Source organism: Taudactylus pleione, unplaced genomic scaffold (assembly GCF_031769625.1).
Source record: "Taudactylus pleione unplaced genomic scaffold, aTauple2 ptg000085l, whole genome shotgun sequence".
Classification (NCBI taxonomy): domain Eukaryota; kingdom Metazoa; phylum Chordata; class Amphibia; order Anura; family Myobatrachidae; genus Taudactylus; species Taudactylus pleione.
Window position 1 is genome coordinate 11522613 of NW_028284487.1, and position 16771 is coordinate 11539383.

Here is a 16771-nt window from a genome sequence, read left to right on the forward strand (position 1 = left end):
CAGTTGAAAACTGATTTGAAACAGTTTCAAAATTAGTTTGGAGTAAAGAAACCACTGAAGATGATGGGATTTATACAAAGTTTAAATATAGATAAGCTATCCTAAAATTCAACTTTAAGGAAATTGAACAAAGTTAGGTCCCACCAAGATTTGAAATCAGATTACTGGATTCAAAGTCCAAAGTGCTTACCATTACACCATGGAACCCATTATTAGAGAGTCTTCCTCTACTCAATATTGCTGATCTTTGAAATACTGAATGTTCTCCTGTTTTAGGTACATTTGGCATTTTTGAGTTTGCTGATGCTTTTATGTTTGGCCGGTTAGCTCAGTTGGTTAGAGCGTGGTGCTAATAACGCCAAGGTCCCCATACGGGCCATGTGCTTTTTCTTGTTGTCCTACAAGAAATGCCAAGAAGGGATTTTATCCAGCGGCAAAGTGCATGAAGTGTGGGATGAATGCATTGGCTACAGTTAGCAGCCCTTGAAACTTGCTAGAGAACATCATAGACACATACAAAACAGAGAATTTTTAAATCCATGTTAGGAATAAACAAAAATGTCATCCTTTGGCTGATGCAGCATTTCTTTATATGGCATACATAGAAAACTTTTTCTCAAATATAGCAATATGGCAAATCTAAGAAATGCTAAGGCAAATTAATCAATCAGGACATTTATTTGGTGATTGAATCTACTATGGGGGACTAAGTTTTAAGAAGAGAAGAAGAACAGACCTTTACTCTCATTAGTGCACACTGAAAAAGAAAATTCTTAAAACCAGAATATCTTAAAACCATACCACAAGTGATGGATCACTGCATTCTTATTGCAACTTTTCCTATTTCCAAATGTTTGACAAACATCTCTCCAGTTGAAAACTGATTTGAAACAGTTTCAAAATTAGTTTGGAGTAAAGAAACCACTGAAGATGATGGGGTTTATACAAAGTTTAAATATAGATAAGCTATCCTAAAATTCAACTTTAAGGAAATTGAACAAAGTTAGGTCCCACCAAGATTTGAAATCAGATTACTGGATTCAAAGTCCAAAGTGCTCACCATTACACCATGGAACCCATTGTTCGAGAGTCTTCCTCTACTCAATATTGCTGATCTTTGAAATACTGAATGTTCTCCTGTTTTAGGTACATTTGGCATTTTTGAGTTTGCTGATGCTTTTATGTTTGGCCGGTTAGCTCAGTTGGTTAGAGCGTGGTGCTAATAACGCCAAGGTCCCCATACAGGCCATGTGCTTTTTCTTGTTGTCCTACAAGAAATGCCAAGAAGGGATTTTATCCAGCGGCAAAGTGCATGAAGTGTGGGATGAATGCATTGGCTACAGTTAGCAGCCCTTGAAACTTGCTAGAGAACATCATAGACACATACAAAACAGAGAATTTTTAAATCCATGTTAGGAATAAACAAAAATGTCATCCTTTGGCTGATGCAGCATTTCTTTATATGGCATACATAGAAAACTTTTTCTCAAATATAGCAATATGGCAAATCTAAGAAATGCTAAGGCAAATTAATCAATCAGGACATTTATTTGGTGATTGAATCTACTATGGGGGACTAAGTTTTAAGAAGAGAAGAAGAACAGACCTTTACTCTCATTAGTGCACACTGAAAAAGAAAATTCTTAAAACCAGAATATCTTAAAACCATACCACAAGTGATGGATCACTGCATTCTTATTGCAACTTTTCCTATTTCCAAATGTTTGACAAACATCTCTCCAGTTGAAAACTGATTTGAAACAGTTTCAAAATTAGTTTGGAGTAAAGAAACCACTGAAGATGATGGGGTTTATACAAAGTTTAAATATAGATAAGCTATCCTAAAATTCAACTTTAAGGAAATTGAACAAAGTTAGGTCCCACCAAGATTTGAAATCAGATTACTGGATTCAAAGTCCAAAGTGCTCACCATTACACCATGGAACCCATTGTTCGAGAGTCTTCCTCTACTCAATATTGCTGATCTTTGAAATACTGAATGTTCTCCTGTTTTAGGTACATTTGGCATTTATGAGTTTGCTGATGCTTTTATGTTTGGCTGGTTAGCTCAGTTGGTTAGAGCGTGGTGCTAATAACGCCAAGGTCCCCATACGGGCCATGTGCTTTTTCTTGTTGTCCTACAAGAAATGCCAAGAAGGGATTTTATCCAGCGGCAAAGTGCATGAAGTGTGGGATGAATGCATTGGCTACAGTTAGCAGCCCTTGAAACTTGCTAGAGAACATCATAGACATATACAAAACAGAGAATTTTTAAATCCATGTTAGGAATAAACAAAAATGTCATCCTTTGGCTGATGCAGCATTTCTCTATATGGCATACATAGAAAACTTTTTCTCAAATATAGCAATATGGCAAATCTAAGAAATGCTAAGGCAAATTAATCAATCAGGACATTTATTTGGTGATTGAATCTACTATGGGGGACTAAGTTTTAAGAAGAGAAGAAGAACAGACCTTTACTCTCATTAGTGCACACTGAAGAAGAAAATTCTTAAAACCAGAATATCTTAAAACCATAGCACAAGAGATGGATCACTGCATTCTTATTGCAACTTTTCCTATTTCCAAATGTTTGACAAACATCTCTCCAGTTGAAAACTGATTTGAAACAGTTTCAAAATTAGTTTGGAGTAAAAAAACCACTGAAGATGATGGGATTTATACAAAGTTTAAATATAGATAAGCTATCCTAAAATTCAACTTTAAGGAAATTGAACAAAGTTAGGTCCCACCAAGATTTGAAATCAGATTACTGGATTCAAAGTCCAAAGTGCTCACCATTACACCATGGAACCCATTGTTCGAGAGTCTTCCTCTACTCAATATTGCTGATCTTTGAAATACTGAATGTTCTCCTGTTTTAGGTACATTTTGCATTTATGAGTTTGCTGATGCTTTTATGTTTGGCCGGTTAGCTCAGTTGGTTAGAGCGTGGTGCTAATTACGCCAAGGTCATGGGTTCGATCCCCATACGGGCTATGTGCTTTTTCTTGTTGTCCTACAAGAAATGCCAAGAAGGGATTTTATCCAGCGGCAAAGTGCATGAAGTGTGGGATGAATGCATTGGCTACAGTTAGCAGCCCTTGAAACTTGATAGAGAACATCATAGACACATACAAAACAGAGAATTTTTAAATCCATGTTAGGAATAAACAAAAATGTCATCCTTTGGCTGATGCAGCATTTCTCTATATGGCATACATAGAAAACTTTTTCTCAAATATAGCAATATGGCAAATCTAAGAAATGCTAAGGCTAATTAATCAATCAGGACATTTATTTGGTGATTGAATCTACTATGGGGGACTACGTTTTAAGAAGAGAAGAAGAACAGACCTTTACTCTCATTAGTGCACACTGAAGAAGAAAATTCTTAAAACCAGAATATCTTAAAACCATAGCACAAGTGATGGATCACTGCATTCTTATTGCAACTTTTCCTATTTCCAAATGTTTGACAAACATCTCTCCAGTTGAAAACTGATTTGAAACAGCTTCAAAATTAGTTTGGAGTAAAAAAACCACTGAAGATGATGGGATTTATACAAAGTTTAAATATAGATAAGCTATCCTAAAATTCAACTTTAAGGAAATTGAACAAAGTTAGGTCCCACCAAGATTTGAAATCAGATTACTGGATTCAAAGTCCAAAGTGCTCACCATTACACCATGGAACCCATTATTAGAGAGTCTTCCTCTACTCAATATTGCTGATCTTTGAAATACTGAATGTTCTCCTGTTTTAGGTACATTTGGCATTTTTGTGTTTGCTGATGCTTTTATGTTTGGCCGGTTAGCTCAGTTGGTTAGAGCGTGGTGCTAATAACGCCAAGGTCCCCATACGGGCCATGTGCTTTTTCTTGTTGTCCTACAAGAAATGCCAAGAAGGGATTTTATCCAGCGGCAAAGTGCATGAAGTGTGGGATGAATGCATTGGCTACAGTTAGCAGCCCTTGAAACTTGCTAGAGAACATCATAGACATATACAAAACAGAGAATTTTTAAATCCATGTTAGGAATAAACAAAAATGTCATCCTTTGGCTGATGCAGCATTTCTCTATATGGCATACATAGAAAACTTTTTCTCAAATATAGCAATATGGCAAATCTAAGAAATGCTAAGGCAAATTAATCAATCAGGACATTTATTTGGTGATTGAATCTACTATGGGGGACTAAGTTTTAAGAAGAGAAGAAGAACAGACCTTTACTCTCATTAGTGCACACTGAAGAAGAAAATTCTTAAAACCAGAATATCTTAAAACCATAGCACAAGTGATGGATCACTGCATTCTTATTGCAACTTTTCCTATTTCCAAATGTTTGACAAACATCTCTCCAGTTGAAAACTGATTTGAAACAGTTTCAAAACTAGTTTGGAGTAAAAAAACCACTGAAGATGATGGGATTTATACAAAGTTTAAATATAGATAAGCTATCCTAAAATTCAACTTTAAGGAAATTGAACAAAGTTAGGTCCCACCAAGATTTGAAATCAGATTACTGGATTCAAAGGCCAAAGTGCTCACCATTACACCATGGAACCCATTATTAGAGAGTCTTCCTCTACTCAATATTGCTGATCTTTGAAATACTGAATGTTCTCCTGTTTTAGGTACATTTGGCATTTTTGTGTTTGCTGATGCTTTTATGTTTGGCCGGTTAGCTCAGTTGGTTAGAGCGTGGTGCTAATAACGCCAAGGTCATGTGTTCGATCCCCATATGGGCCATGTGCTTTTTCTTGTTGTCCTACAAGAAATGCCAAGAAGGGATTTTATCCAGCGGCAAAGTGCATGAAGTGTGGGATGAATGCATTGGCTACAGTTAGCAGCCCTTGAAACTTGCTAGAGAACATCATAGACACATACAAAACAGAGAATTTTTAAATCCATCTTAGGAATAAACAAAAATGTCATCCTTTGGCTGATGCAGCATTTCTCTATATGGCATACATAGAAAACTTTTTCTCAAATATAGCAATATGGCAAATCTAAGAAATGCTAAGGCAAATTAATCAATCAGGACATTTATTTGGTGATTGAATCTACTATGGGGGACTAAGTTTTAAGAAGAGAAGAAGAACAGACCTTTACTCTCATTAGTGCACACTGAAGAAGAAAATTCTTAAAACCAGAATATCTTAAAACCATAGCACAAGTGATGGATCACTGCATTCTTATTGCAACTTTTCCTATTTCCAAATGTTTGACAAACATCTCTCCAGTTGAAAACTGATTTGAAACAGCTTCAAAATTAGTTTGGAGTAAAAAAACCACTGAAGATGATGGGATTTATACAAAGTTTAAATATAGATAAGCTATCCTAAAATTCAACTTTAAGGAAATTGAACAAAGTTAGGTCCCACAAAGATTTGAAATCAGATTACTGGATTCAAAGTCCAAAGTGCTCACCATTACACCATGGAACCCATTATTAGAGAGTCTTCCTCTACTCAATATTGCTGATCTTTGAAATACTGAATGTTCTCCTGTTTTAGGTACATTTGGCATTTTTGTGTTTGCTGATGCTTTTATGTTTGGCCGGTTTGCTCAGTTGGTTAGAGCGTGGTGCTAATAACGCCAAGGTCCCCATACGGGCCATGTGCTTTTTCTTGTTGTCCTACAAGAAATGCCAAGAAGGGATTTTATCCAGCGGCAAAGTGCATGAAGTGTGGGATGAATGCATTGGCTACAGTTAGCAGCCCTTGAAACTTGCTAGAGAACATCATAGACACAAACAAAACAGAAAATTTTTAAATCCATGTTAGGAATAAACAAAAATGTCATCCTTTGGCTGATGCAGCATTTCTCTATATGGCATACATAGAAAACTTTTTCTCAAATATAGCAATATGGCAAATCTAAGAAATGCTAAGGCAAATTAATTAATCAGGACATTTATTTGGTGATTGAATCTACTATGGGGGACTAAGTTTTAAGAAGAGAAGAAGAACAGACCTTTACTCTCATTAGTGCACACTGAAGAAGAAAATTCTTAAAACCAGAATATCTTAAAACCATAGCACAAGTGATGGATCACTGCATTCTTATTGCAACTTTTCCTATTTCCAAATGTTTGACAAACATCTCTCCAGTTGAAAACTGATTTGAAACAGTTTCAAAATTAGTTTGGAGTAAAGAAACCACTGAAGATGATGGGATTTATACAAAGTTTAAATATAGATAAGCTATCCTAAAATTCAACTTTAAGGAAATTGAACAAAGTTAGGTCCCACCAAGATTTGAAATCAGATTACTGGATTCAAAGTCCAAAGTGCTCACCATTACACCATGGAACCCATTGTTCGAGAGTCTTCCTCTACTCAATATTGCTGATCTTTGAAATACTGAATGTTCTCCTGTTTTAGGTACATTTGGCATTTATGAGTTTGCTGATGTTTTTATGTTTGGCCGGTTAGCTCAGTTGGTTAGAGCGTGGTGCTAATAACGCCAAGGTCATGTGTTCGATCCCCATACGGGCCATGTGCTTTTTCTTGTTGTCCTACAAGAAATGCCAAGAAGGGATTTTATCCAGCGGCAAAGTGCATGAAGTGTGGGATGAATGCATTGGCTACAGTTAGCAGCCCTTGAAACTTGATAGAGAACATCATAGACACATACAAAACAGAGAATTTTTAAATCCATGTTAGGAATAAACAAAAATGTCATCCTTTGGCTTATGCAGCATTTCTCTATATGGCATACATAGAAAACTTTTTCTCAAATATAGCAATATGGCAAATCTAAGAAATGCTAAGGCAAATTAATCAATCAGGACATTTATTTGGTGATTGAATCTACTATGGGGGACTAAGTTTTAAGAAGAGAAGAAGAACAGACCTTTACTCTCATTAGTGCACACTGAAGAAGAAAATTCTTAAAACCAGAATATCTTAAAACCATAGCACAAGTGATGGATCACTGCATTCTTATTGCAACTTTTCCTATTTCCAAATGTTTGACAAACATCTCTCCAGTTGAAAACTGATTTGAAACAGCTTCAAAATTAGTTTGGAGTAAAAAAACCACTGAAGATGATGGGATTTATACAAAGTTTAAATATAGATAAGCTATCCTAAAATTCAACTTTAAGGAAATTGAACAAAGTTAGGTCCCACCAAGATTTGAAATCAGATTACTGGATTCAAAGTCCAAAGTGCTCACCATTACACCATGGAACCCATTATTAGAGAGTCTTCCTCTACTCAATATTGCTGATCTTTGAAATACTGAATGTTCTCCTGTTTTAGGTACATTTGGCATTTTTGTGTTTGCTGATGCTTTTATGTTTGGCCGGTTAGCTCAGTTGGTTAGAGTGTGGTGCTAATAACGCCAAGGTCCCCATACGGGCCATGTGCTTTTTCTTGTTGTCCTACAAGAAATGCCAAGAAGGGATTTTATCCAGCGGCAAAGTGCATGAAGTGTGGGATGAATGCATTGGCTACAGTTAGCAGCCCTTGAAACTTGCTAGAGAACATCATAGACATATACAAAACAGAGAATTTTTAAATCCATGTTAGGAATAAACAAAAATGTCATCCTTTGGCTGATGCAGCATTTCTCTATATGGCATACATAGAAAACTTTTTCTCAAATATAGCAATATGGCAAATCTAAGAAATGCTAAGGCAAATTAATCAATCAGGACATTTATTTGGTGATTGAATCTACTATGGGGGACTAAGTTTTAAGAAGAGAAGAAGAACAGACCTTTACTCTCATTAGTGCACACTGAAGAAGAAAATTCTTAAAACCAGAATATCTTAAAACCATAGCACAAGTGATGGATCACTGCATTCTTATTGCAACTTTTCCTATTTCCAAATGTTTGACAAACATCTCTCCAGTTGAAAACTGATTTGAAACAGCTTCAAAATTAGTTTGGAGTAAAAAAACCACTGAAGATGATGGGATTTATACAAAGTTTAAATATAGATAAGCTATCCTAAAATTCAACTTTAAGGAAATTGAACAAAGTTAGGTCCCACCAAGATTTGAAATCAGATTACTGGATTCAAAGTCCAAAGTGCTCACCATTACACCATGGAACCCATTGTTCGAGAGTCTTCCTCTACTCAATATTGCTGATCTTTGAAATACTGAATGTTCTCCTGTTTTAGGTACATTTGGCATTTATGAGTTTGCTGATGTTTTTATGTTTGGCCGGTTAGCTCAGTTGGTTAGAGCGTGGTGCTAATAACGCCAAGGTCATGTGTTCGATCCCCATACGGGCCATGTGCTTTTTCTTGTTGTCCTACAAGAAATGCCAAGAAGGGATTTTATCCAGCGGCAAAGTGCATGAAGTGTGGGATGAATGCATTGGCTACAGTTAGCAGCCCTTGAAACTTGCTAGAGAACATCTTAGACACATACAAAACAGAGAATTTTTAAATCCATCTTAGGAATAAACAAAAATGTCATCCTTTGGCTGATGCAGCATTTCTCTATATGGCATACATAGAAAACTTTTTCTCAAATATAGCAATATGGCAAATCTAAGAAATGCTAAGGCAAATTAATCAATCAGGACATTTATTTGGTGATTGAATCTACTATGGGGGACTAAGTTTTAAGAAGAGAAGAAGAACAGACCTTTACTCTCATTAGTGCACACTGAAGAAGAAAATTCTTAAAACCAGAATATCTTAAAACCATAGCACAAGTGATGGATCACTGCATTCTTATTGCAACTTTTCCTATTTCCAAATGTTTGACAAACATCTCTCCAGTTGAAAACTGATTTGAAACAGCTTCAAAATTAGTTTGGAGTAAAAAAACCACTGAAGATGATGGGATTTATACAAAGTTTAAATATAGATAAGCTATCCTAAAATTCAACTTTAAGGAAATTGAACAAAGTTAGGTCCCACCAAGATTTGAAATCAGATTACTGGATTCAAAGTCCAAAGTGCTCACCATTACACCATGGAACCCATTATTAGAGAGTCTTCCTCTACTCAATATTGCTGATCTTTGAAATACTGAATGTTCTCCTGTTTTAGGTACATTTGGCATTTTTGTGTTTGCTGATGCTTTTATGTTTGGCCGGTTAGCTCAGTTGGTTAGAGCGTGGTGCTAATAACGCCAAGGTCCCCATACGGGCCATGTGCTTTTTCTTGTTGTCCTACAAGAAATGCCAAGAAGGGATTTTATCCAGCGGCAAAGTGCATGAAGTGTGGGATGAATGCATTGGCTACAGTTAGCAGCCCTTGAAACTTGCTAGAGAACATCATAGACATATACAAAACAGAGAATTTTTAAATCCATGTTAGGAATAAACAAAAATGTCATCCTTTGGCTGATGCAGCATTTCTCTATATGGCATACATAGAAAACTTTTTCTCAAATATAGCAATATGGCAAATCTAAGAAATGCTAAGGCAAATTAATCAATCAGGACATTTATTTGGTGATTGAATCTACTATGGGGGACTAAGTTTTAAGAAGAGAAGAAGAACAGACCTTTACTCTCATTAGTGCACACTGAAGAAGAAAATTCTTAAAACCATAATATCTTAAAACCATAGCACAAGTGATGGATCACTGCATTCTTATTGCAACTTTTCCTATTTCCAAATGTTTGACAAACATCTCTCCAGTTGAAAACTGATTTGAAACAGTTTCAAAATTAGTTTGCAGTAAAAAAACCACTGAAGATGATGGGATTTATACAAAGTTTAAATATAGATAAGCTATCCTAAAATTCAACTTTAAGGAAATTGAACAAAGTTAGGTCCCACCAAGATTTGAAATCAGATTACTGGATTCAAAGTCCAAAGTGCTCACCATTACACCATGGAACCCATTATTAGAGAGTCTTCCTCTACTCAATATTGCTGATCTTTGAAATACTGAATGTTCTCCTGTTTTAGGTACATTTGGCATTTTTGTGTTTGCTGATGCTTTTATGTTTGGCCGGTTTGCTCAGTTGGTTAGAGCGTGGTGCTAATAACGCCAAGGTCCCCATACGGGCCATGTGCTTTTTCTTGTTGTCCTACAAGAAATGCCAAGAAGGGATTTTATCCAGCGGCAAAGTGCATGAAGTGTGGGATGAATGCATTGGCTACAGTTAGCAGCCCTTGAAACTTGATAGAGAACATCATAGACACATACAAAACAGAGAATTTTTAAATCCATGTTAGGAATAAACAAAAATGTCATCCTTTGGCTGATGCAGCATTTCTCTATATGGCATACATAGAAAACTTTTTCTCAAATATAGCAATATGGCAAATCTAAGAAATGCTAAGGCAAATTAATCAATCAGGACATTTATTTGGTGATTGAATCTACTATGGGGGACTAAGTTTTAAGAAGAGAAGAAGAACAGACCTTTACTCTCATTAGTGCACACTGAAGAAGAAAATTCTTAAAACCAGAATATCTTAAAACCATAGCACAAGTGATGGATCACTGCATTCTTATTGCAACTTTTCCTATTTCCAAATGTTTGACAAACATCTCTCCAGTTGAAAACTGATTTGAAACAGCTTCAAAATTAGTTTGGAGTAAAAAAACCACTGAAGATGATGGGATTTATACAAAGTTTAAATATAGATAAGCTATCCTAAAATTCAACTTTAAGGAAATTGAACAAAGTTAGGTCCCACCAAGATTTGAAATCAGATTACTGGATTCAAAGTCCAAAGTGCTCACCATTACACCATGGAACCCATTATTAGAGAGTCTTCCTCTACTCAATATTGCTGATCTTTGAAATACTGAATGTTCTCCTGTTTTAGGTACATTTGGCATTTTTGTGTTTGCTGATGCTTTTATGTTTGGCCGGTTAGCTCAGTTGGTTAGAGCGTGGTGCTAATAACGCCAAGGTCCCCATACGGGCCATGTGCTTTTTCTTGTTGTCCTACAAGAAATGCCAAGAAGGGATTTTATCCAGCGGCAAAGTGCATGAAGTGTGGGATGAATGCATTGGCTACAGTTAGCAGCCCTTGAAACTTGCTAGAGAACATCATAGACATATACAAAACAGAGAATTTTTAAATCCATGTTAGGAATAAACAAAACTGTCATCCTTTGGCTGATGCAGCATTTCTCTATATGGCATACATAGAAAACTTTTTCTCAAATATAGCAATATGGCAAATCTAAGAAATGCTAAGGCAAATTAATCAATCAGGACATTTATTTGGTGATTGAATCTACTATGGGGGACTAAGTTTTAAGAAGAGAAGAAGAACAGACCTTTACTCTCATTAGTGCACACTGAAGAAGAAAATTCTTAAAACCAGAATATCTTAAAACCATAGCACAAGTGATGGATCACTGCATTCTTATTGCAACTTTTCCTATTTCCAAATGTTTGACAAACATCTCTCCAGTTGAAAACTGATTTGAAACAGTTTCAAAATTAGTTTGGAGTAAAAAAACCACTGAAGATGATGGGATTTATACAAAGTTTAAATATAGATAAGCTATCCTAAAATTCAACTTTAAGGAAATTGAACAAAGTTAGGTCCCACCAAGATTTGAAATCAGATTACTGGATTCAAAGTGCTCACCATTACACCATGGAACCCATTATTAGAGAGTCTTCCTCTACTCAATATTGCTGATCTTTGAAATACTGAATGTTCTCCTGTTTTAGGTACATTTGGCATTTTTGTGTTTGCTGATGCTTTTATGTTTGGCCAGTTAGCTCAGTTGGTTAGAGCATGGTGCTAATAACGCCAAGGTCATGTGTTCGATCCCCATACGGGCCATGTGCTTTTTCTTGTTGTCCTACAAGAAATGCCAAGAAGGGATTTTATCCAGCGGCAAAGTGCATGAAGTGTGGGATGAATGCATTGGCTACAGTTAGCAGCCCTTGAAACTTGCTAGAGAACATCATAGACACAAACAAAACAGAGAATTTTTAAATCCATGTTAGGAATAAACAAAAATGTCATCCTTTGGCTGATGCAGCATTTCTCTATATGGCATACATAGAAAACTTTTTCTCAAATATAGCAATATGGCAAATCTAAGAAATGCTAAGGCAAATTAATCAATCAGGACATTTATTTGGTGATTGAATCTACTATGGGGGACTAAGTTTTAAGAAGAGAAGAAGAACAGACCTTTACTCTCATTAGTGCACACTGAAGAAGAAAATTCTTAAAACCAGAATATCTTAAAACCATAGCACAAGTGATGGATCACTGCATTCTTATTGCAACTTTTCCTATTTCCAAATGTTTGACAAACATCTCTCCAGTTGAAAACTGATTTGAAACAGCTTCAAAATTAGTTTGGAGTAAAGAAACCACTGAAGATGATGGGATTTATACAAAGTTTAAATATAGATAAGCTATCCTAAAATTCAACTTTAAGGAAATTGAACAAAGTTAGGTCCCACCAAGATTTGAAATCAGATTACTGGATTCAAAGTCCAAAGTGCTCACCATTACACCATGGAACACATTATTAGAGAGTCTTCCTCTACTCAATATTGCTGATCTTTGAAATACTGAATGTTCTCCTGTTTTAGGTACATTTGGCATTTTTGTGTTTGCTGATGCTTTTATGTTTGGCCGGTTAGCTCAGTTGGTTAGAGCGTGGTGCTAATAATGCCAAGGTCATGTGTTCGATCCCCATACGGGCCATGTGCTTTTTCTTGTTGTCCTACAAGAAATGCCAAGAAGGGATTTTATCCAGCGGCAAAGTGCATGAAGTGTGGGATGAATGCATTGGCTACAGTTAGCAGCCCTTGAAACTTGCTAGAGAACATCTTAGACACATACAAAACAGAGAATTTTTAAATCCATCTTAGGAATAAACAAAAATGTCATCCTTTGGCTGATGCAGCATTTCTCTATATGGCATACATAGAAAACTTTTTCTCAAATATAGCAATATGGCAAATCTAAGAAATGCTAAGGCAAATTAATCAATCAGGACATTTATTTGGTGATTGAATCTACTATGGGGGACTAAGTTTTAAGAAGAGAAGAAGAACAGACCTTTACTCTCATTAGTGCACACTGAAGAAGAAAATTCTTAAAACCAGAATATCTTAAAACCATAGCACAAGTGATGGATCACTGCATTCTTATTGCAACTTTTCCTATTTCCAAATGTTTGACAAACATCTCTCCAGTTGAAAACTGATTTGAAACAGCTTCAAAATTAGTTTGGAGTAAAAAAACCACTGAAGATGATGGGATTTATACAAAGTTTAAATATAGATAAGCTATCCTAAAATTCAACTTTAAGGAAATTGAACAAAGTTAGGTCCCACCAAGATTTGAAATCAGATTACTGGATTCAAAGTCCAAAGTGCTCACCATTACACCATGGAACCCATTATTAGAGAGTCTTCCTCTACTCAATATTGCTGATCTTTGAAATACTGAATGTTCTCCTGTTTTAGGTACATTTGGCATTTTTGTGTTTGCTGATGCTTTTATGTTTGGCCGGTTAGCTCAGTTGGTTAGAGCGTGGTGCTAATAACGCCAAGGTCCCCATACGGGCCATGTGCTTTTTCTTGTTGTCCTACAAGAAATGCCAAGAAGGGATTTTATCCAGCGGCAAAGTGCATGAAGTGTGGAATGAATGCATTGGCTACAGTTAGCAGCCCTTGAAACTTGCTAGAGAACATCATAGACACAAACGAAACAGAGAATTTTTAAATCCATGTTAGGAATAAACAAAAATGTCATCCTTTGGCTGATGCAGCATTTCTCTATATGGCATACATAGAAAACTTTTTCTCAAATATAGCAATATGGCAAATCTAGGAAATGCTAAGGCAAATTAATCAATCAGGACATTTATTTGGTGATTGAATCTACTATGGGGGACTAAGTTTTAAGAAGAGAAGAAGAACAGACCTTTACTCTCATTAGTGCACACTGAAGAAGAAAATTCTTAAAACCAGAATATCTTAAAACCATAGCACAAGTGATGGATCACTGCATTCTTATTGCAACTTTTCCTATTTCCAAATGTTTGACAAACATCTCTCCAGTTGAAAACTGATTTGAAACAGTTTCAAAATTAGTTTGGAGTAAAGAAACCACTGAAGATGATGGGATTTATACAAAGTTTAAATATAGATAAGCTATCCTAAAATTCAACTTTAAGGAAATTGAACAAAGTTAGGTCCCACCAAGATTTGAAATCAGATTACTGGATTCAAAGTCCAAAGTGCTCACCATTACACCATGGAACCCATTGTTCGAGAGTCTTCCTCTACTCAATATTGCTGATCTTTGAAATACTGAATGTTCTCCTGTTTTAGGTACATTTGGCATTTATGAGTTTGCTGATGCTTTTATGTTTGGCCGGTTAGCTCAGTTGGTTAGAGCGTGGTGCTAATAACGCCAAGGTCCCCATACGGGCCATGTGCTTTTTCTTGTTGTCCTACAAGAAATGCCAAGAAGGGATTTTATCCAGCGGCAAAGTGCATGAAGTGTGGGATGAATGCATTGGCTACAGTTAGCAGCCCTTGAAACTTGCTAGAGAACATCTTAGACACATACAAAACAGAGAATTTTTAAATCCATCTTAGGAATAAACAAAAATGTCATCCTTTGGCTGATGCAGCATTTCTCTATATGGCATACATAGAAAACTTTTTCTCAAATATAGCAATATGGCAAATCTAAGAAATGCTAAGGCAAATTAATCAATCAGGACATTTATTTGGTGATTGAATCTACTATGGGGGACTAAGTTTTAAGAAGAGAAGAAGAACAGACCTTTACTCTCATTAGTGCACACTGAAGAAGAAAATTCTTAAAACCAGAATATCTTAAAACCATAGCACAAGTGATGGATCACTGCATTCTTATTGCAACTTTTCCTATTTCCAAATGTTTGACAAACATCTCTCCAGTTGAAAACTGATTTGAAACAGCTTCAAAATTAGTTTGGAGTAAAAAAACCACTGAAGATGATGGGATTTATACAAAGTTTAAATATAGATAAGCTATCCTAAAATTCAACTTTAAGGAAATTGAACAAAGTTAGGTCCCACCAAGATTTGAAATCAGATTACTGGATTCAAAGTCCAAAGTGCTCACCATTACACCATGGAACCCATTATTAGAGAGTCTTCCTCTACTCAATATTGCTGATCTTTGAAATACTGAATGTTCTCCTGTTTTAGGTACATTTGGCATTTTTGTGTTTGCTGATGCTTTTATGTTTGGCCGGTTAGCTCAGTTGGTTAGAGCGTGGTGCTAATAACGCCAAGGTCCCCATACGGGCCATGTGCTTTTTCTTGTTGTCCTACAAGAAATGCCAAGAAGGGATTTTATCCAGCGGCAAAGTGCATGAAGTGTGGAATGAATGCATTGGCTACAGTTAGCAGCCCTTGAAACTTGCTAGAGAACATCATAGACACAAACGAAACAGAGAATTTTTAAATCCATGTTAGGAATAAACAAAAATGTCATCCTTTGGCTGATGCAGCATTTCTCTATATGGCATACATAGAAAACTTTTTCTCAAATATAGCAATATGGCAAATCTAGGAAATGCTAAGGCAAATTAATCAATCAGGACATTTATTTGGTGATTGAATCTACTATGGGGGACTAAGTTTTAAGAAGAGAAGAAGAACAGACCTTTACTCTCATTAGTGCACACTGAAGAAGAAAATTCTTAAAACCAGAATATCTTAAAACCATAGCACAAGTGATGGATCACTGCATTCTTATTGCAACTTTTCCTATTTCCAAATGTTTGACAAACATCTCTCCAGTTGAAAACTGATTTGAAACAGTTTCAAAATTAGTTTGGAGTAAAGAAACCACTGAAGATGATGGGATTTATACAAAGTTTAAATATAGATAAGCTATCCTAAAATTCAACTTTAAGGAAATTGAACAAAGTTAGGTCCCACCAAGATTTGAAATCAGATTACTGGATTCAAAGTCCAAAGTGCTCACCATTACACCATGGAACCCATTGTTCGAGAGTCTTCCTCTACTCAATATTGCTGATCTTTGAAATACTGAATGTTCTCCTGTTTTAGGTACATTTGGCATTTATGAGTTTGCTGATGCTTTTATGTTTGGCTGGTTAGCTCAGTTGGTTAGAGCGTGGTGCTAATAACGCCAAGGTCCCCATACGGGCCATGTGCTTTTTCTTGTTGTCCTACAAGAAATGCCAAGAAGGGATTTTATCCAGCGGCAAAGTGCATGAAGTGTGGGATGAATGCATTGGCTACAGTTAGCAGCCCTTGAAACTTGCTAGAGAACATCATAGACACAAACAAAACAGAGAATTTTTAAATCCATGTTAGGAATAAACAAAAATGTCATCCTTTGGCTGATGCAGCATTTCTCTATATGGCATACATAGAAAACTTTTTCTCAAATATAGCAATATGGCAAATCTAAGAAATGCTAAGGCAAATTAATCAATCAGGACATTTATTTGGTGATTGAATCTACTATGGGGGACTAAGTTTTAAGAAGAGAAGAAGAACAGACCTTTACTCTCATTAGTGCACACTGAAGAAGAAAATTCTTAAAACCAGAATATCTTAAAACCATAGCACAAGTGATGGATCACTGCATTCTTATTGCAACTTTTCCTATTTCCAAATGTTTGACAAACATCTCTCCAGTTGAAAACTGATTTGAAACAGCTTCAAAATTAGTTTGGAGTAAAAAAACCACTGAAGATGATGGGATTTATACAAAGTTTAAATATAGATAAGCTATCCTAAAATTCAACTTTAAGGAAATTGAACAAAGTTAGGTCCCACCAAGATTTGAAATCAGATTACTGGATTCAAAG

The 16771-nt window shown here is 35.9% G+C and overlaps 4 non-coding genes across 4 annotated transcripts; all 4 read left to right on the forward strand.

Annotated features, from left to right (window-relative positions):
- The first annotated feature begins 2927 nt into the window (after positions 1-2927).
- Positions 2928-3001, forward strand: TRNAI-AAU (transfer RNA isoleucine (anticodon AAU)). Its single transcript has one exon. It is a non-coding gene; the product is annotated as a tRNA-Ile (tRNA).
- Positions 3002-4679: 1678 nt separating this feature from the next.
- Positions 4680-4753, forward strand: TRNAI-AAU (transfer RNA isoleucine (anticodon AAU)). Its single transcript has one exon. It is a non-coding gene; the product is annotated as a tRNA-Ile (tRNA).
- A 1678-nt stretch (positions 4754-6431) lies between these two features.
- Positions 6432-6505, forward strand: TRNAI-AAU (transfer RNA isoleucine (anticodon AAU)). Its single transcript has one exon. It is a non-coding gene; the product is annotated as a tRNA-Ile (tRNA).
- Positions 6506-8183: 1678 nt separating this feature from the next.
- Positions 8184-8257, forward strand: TRNAI-AAU (transfer RNA isoleucine (anticodon AAU)). Its single transcript has one exon. It is a non-coding gene; the product is annotated as a tRNA-Ile (tRNA).
- Positions 8258-16771: the final 8514 nt, after the last annotated feature.